Here is a 4,776-nt window from a genome sequence, read left to right on the forward strand (position 1 = left end):
ATCCAAGACTTGTCACTTTAGGCAAGAAATCTGAACAATAAAAAAATATTGGTTTTACAAATATAGATATCAATTCCGCTTATAGAAATAGAATGTAAAAATATTTTAAGTATCATTTAAGTAATTTTCAGGGAAAGAAAAAAAAAGAAGGAAAGAAGGAAAGAAGGAAAGAAGGAAAGAAGGAAAGAAAGAAGGAAAGAAAGAAGGAAAGAAAGAAGGAAAGAAAGAAGGAAAGAAAGAAAGAAGGAAAGAAGGAAAGAAAGAAAGAAAGAAAGAAAGAAAGAAAGAAAGAAAGAAAGAAAGAAAGAAAGAAAGAAAGAAAGAAAGAAAGAAAGAAAGAAAGAAAGAAAGAAAGAAAGAAAGAAAGAAAGAAAGAAAGAAAGAAAGAAAGAAAGAAAGAAAGAAAGAAAGAAAGAAAGAAAGAAAGAAAGAAAGAAAGAAAGAAAGAAAGAAAGAAAGAAAGAAAGAAAGAAAGAAAGAAGGAAAGAAGGAAAGAAGGAAAGAAAGAAGGAAAGAAAGAAAGAAGGAAAGAAAGAAGGAAAGAAAGAAAGAAAGAAAGAAAGAAGGAAAGAAGGAAAGAAGGAAAGAAGGAAAGAAAGAAGGAAAGAAAGAAAGAAGGAAAGAAAGAAGGAAAGAAAGAAAGAAGGAAAGAAAGAAAGAAGGAAAGAAAGAAAGAAAGAAAGAAAGAAAGAAAGAAAGAAAGAAAGAAAGAAAGAAAGAAAGAAAGAAAGAAAGAAAGAAAGAAAGAAAGAAAGAAAGAAAGAAAGAAAGAAAGAAAGAAAGAAAGAAAGAAAGAAAGAAAGAAAGAAAGAAAGAAAGAAAGAAAGAAAGAAAGAAAGAAAGAAAGAAAGAAAGAAAGAAAGAAAGAAAGAAAGAAAGAAAGAAAGAAAGAAAGAAAGAAAGAAAGAAAGAAAGAAAGAAAGAAAGAAAGAAAGAAAGAAAGAAAGAAAGAAAGAAAGAAAGAAAGAAAGAAAGAAAGAAAGAAGGAAAGAAGGAAAGAAAGAAAGAAAGAAAGAAAGAAAGAAAGAAAGAAAGAAAGAAAGAAAGAAAGAAAGAAAGAAAGAAGGAAAGAAAGAAAGAAAGAAGGAAAGAAGGAAAGAAGGAAAGAAAGAAGGAAAGAAAGAAGGAAAGAAAGAAGGAAAGAAAGAAAGAAAGAAAGAAAGAAAGAAAGAAAGAAAGAAAGAAAGAAAGAAAGAAAGAAAGAAAGAAAGAAAGAAAGAAAGAAAGAAAGAAAGAAAGAAAGAAAGAAAGAAAGAAAGAAAGAAAGAAAGAAAGAAAGAAAGAAAGAAAGAAAGAAAGAAAGAAAGAAAGAAAGAAAGAAAGAAAGAAAGAAAGAAAGAAAGAAAGAAAGAAAGAAAGAAAGAAAGAAAGTTTAAAAAATAGAAGATAAGACAGAAGATTTAGTGTTGTCTCTTTTCCTTCTTTCTTCTTCATTTTCTTCTTTTAAAGGTTTTTAAGTATTAAGTGATTAGATAGAAATGTTGCAGTGCAGCACACAGGTGTCATTAGGTCATTAAGAAAAATAATTTACTTGTCTATTGTTAATTAGGTAAAATAAATAAAGATAAAAGAACTGCATAGTTCAGAGCCATTTTGTGACTTCAGAACCAAAGTGTGCCAGGCTTTAGGAAATCAAACTTGTGCAGAAAGTCTGGAGAGACCTGCCAAGTTCTGTGATAACATCCTAATAAACACAAGAAACAAGATCCTGACAAGCTTTGGAGTTTTTGTCCTGACCCAGAGAACTGAGATAAACAGAACTCCCCGTGAGGGAGCATCCCAAAGGAGCTCAGCTCAGAGGAGACCGAGAAATCCAAGCAAAATCAAAAAAGAAAAAAGAGTTACATCTTATATTGATATTTACTTCCTCCCTGGTGCTGAATATGCATACATGGGAAGATACAGCTTTTCTGAGCAGATGCTGTGCAACAAATGTTGCTCACATTCTGTTGGAGCATTCCTTGAGCAAACCTTGTTCCTGGTTTACGTATCCATCCTTCTCATCAACACAAGCAATAATGACCCCTCACATCACGGGGCAGATCCACTTTCCAGACACACTCTGCAGAAGGGAGAAGAAAGAGCTGACACAAAATCCCTTTTCACAGTAGTCTCCTTCCCAGAGTTCTTGTTAATAACTTCAAGAGAAACAGAAAAGTGAATGAATGTAGGTAAGGGAGGCACAGAAATAGTTGTCTTACACACTCACTGAAGAACCTGTGTGATTCCATGTAAACCTGAGCAGACAAAATGAAGAATGTGTGAGTATTCCCACACACACACGCCTTTCCAGGCTGCAGTGTGATGTGAGAAATGCTTGTTAGGCCTTGCTCTTGAGAACACCACCTGGGCTCAGCTCTTTCTCAGCTTATCAGAACACTCTTCCTAGGAACTCCAAACAAATTTCTGTTTTTCTTATGACCAGCCTTGGAAAATTATTTCTCTGGCCTGAATGGAGTAACATTCTTACTCTCACACTTTCAAAGAAAGTGCCAACCCAAACTGTAGCCAGGATGAAACGTTGTTATGACCAAAGCCCGTTCTCTTGTGACCTATATAAATACCAAAAGAGGTCCAAGATGGGCCCTTTGAGCTCTCCTGGACCACAGCAGCAGCAATCTCCCTCTGGCTGGGACACCTCTCACATGTAATTTCCTGTACCTGGAGGATTGCTGAAACACCACGTGTCCTGGTCTGATCCTTCACCCATCAGCAGATAAAAAAGCATCCAAAGTGATTATTTTCACTGACCTGTGAGGGAGATTTTTCCACAGGTACCTTATCTGGCACTATTTCTGTCTGTGTGTATACCATTGCACATATACTATAGCAAATCTGGAAGTTAGGCTAAGTTATAGTTTAAATTTAGGCTAAATGCTGTTAAGTGTTATTTCTCTGTTAGATTGTTAAGGTTAAAGTATAAATTAAGGTATAAATTAAAGTACTGTTAAGTGTTGTTAAGCTTTATGCCACATTCCTCTTCATCCTTGTTTACACTGTCTTTACACACACACACCCACACACACACCCCTGGGCAATTTAAACTGATTTCTGTATTTATTGCCTGGATTTTGTTTGGTTTTGTTGTTGTTTGCTTTCCCTTCTTGTGCCTTAGTTGTCCTTTGTAAGCAGAGTGAATCTGGCCAACTAATCTGTAATATTAAATCTGACTTTTGCTCATACCCTTGTTGGTGATTTTCTGGGCAATCTCAAGAACACACAATCGAGACAGTTCCCCACACCAAATACAGGATTTCATTTGTAGCAAAGGTCATGAAAGAATTTTTCCAGAATTCTTTCTTCATTAAGAGATAACACAAAGCAGCACTTACTGGTTGGCTATTTAAATCAGGATTTTCCTCAATACCCAACTACACTGTAGGGCTTCACTTGTAATAGTGTTTATTACTCAGCAAAAGAGTGACATTTTCAGAAAAGTACAGGGCAAAGGATATTTCCTTCTTTCACAGAGAAATCTCACCATCATGTTAATTAACCTTTCCAGATTAACACACACTATCTAAATAACCAAGTTAAAATGCAGATTTCCCTGTTTTACAATAAGACTGTGGGTACTCCAGAACAAAATCTAAGGCACATGTGAGTATCTGTAATTTCAAAAACATAAACATTATTCTGCAAGCAAGAAGTAAGAAACCTTATTGAACACAACTTCAATGTATACAGAACTAATTTGATTTATATATAAGAAATTAGCAATTCCTGTCATACCAAATAGAAAAAGAGACCATAAAGATCTTGTGCTGTAATAAACCAAGATAGTTTTTAAAATATTTCTCCTTTAGCATGCTTTTTGATGGTCCTATTTTATTAATTTAAGAGTTAACAATTTAGATTCTGATAGAAGTTAATTATACAAAGAGGTAGGAAAGAAAACACTTTATCCTCTATAATGCAGGAATACTGTCAGCTGAATCAATGTAGGCACTATAGGAATGTGATTATTTTACTACATAATCTCTATCATTTTTAAGAAGGTAGAAAAGTGAGGTAATTTGGGCTACATTCTGTTGAAGAATTAACATGCTTGAGTCTATTTTGCAAATATCTTTCCAGGCAATGTTGAATAATCCATCTTGAAAGCACAGTTTTGTGGCTTTCATTTTCTCATTTAGCATTCCTGAAAGAGTAATTTTAATTTTGAATTAACTGTAGGACAACAAGTTTTGAGTCTCTTTAAATTTGCTGCAAAGTGTTTCTTGAGCTCAACATTACTTGCAGAATTTAGTAAACTTTTCTCTTAGAATTATACAGTGATAATCACTCTCTCTGTGGAATTAAAACTGAAACTATTATGTAAACAGATGGCACACACAGTTCCAAACTTTTCCAAGTGAGATAGGAAAAAAAATTTGGGAAAATTAAATTACTAGAGAGAGATTTAATGAGCTACATTCCAAAAAAAACCCAACCCCCCCCGCCCCCCAAACAAACCAACAAAAAAAAAACCTCAAAGGTGTTAAATTTTTAGACTTTCTGGTTTATGAATATATTGTCTAAAGATACTTTAAACCAATATAAATTTCCAATATATATAGCTTACCACTGTGTGTATATGCACACAAAAAATACTGCACCAGCACATACTCTGTCATTGCAGTGCAAAGAAAAAAAATGTAAAATCCTACATCTTCAAAATACCCATTTTGGCTTAGTACTCCCTTAAGAGTACTACTCCCTTTTATTTTGTCTGCAAGTAACATCTAAACTCTTCAACCTGTACTTTATTTTTTGCTCATGCAGGGAAATGGACAA

The sequence above is a fragment of the Cyanistes caeruleus genome, chromosome 6 (assembly GCF_971803275.1).
Source record: "Cyanistes caeruleus chromosome 6, bCyaCae1.hap1.1, whole genome shotgun sequence".
Taxonomy (NCBI): domain Eukaryota; kingdom Metazoa; phylum Chordata; class Aves; order Passeriformes; family Paridae; genus Cyanistes; species Cyanistes caeruleus.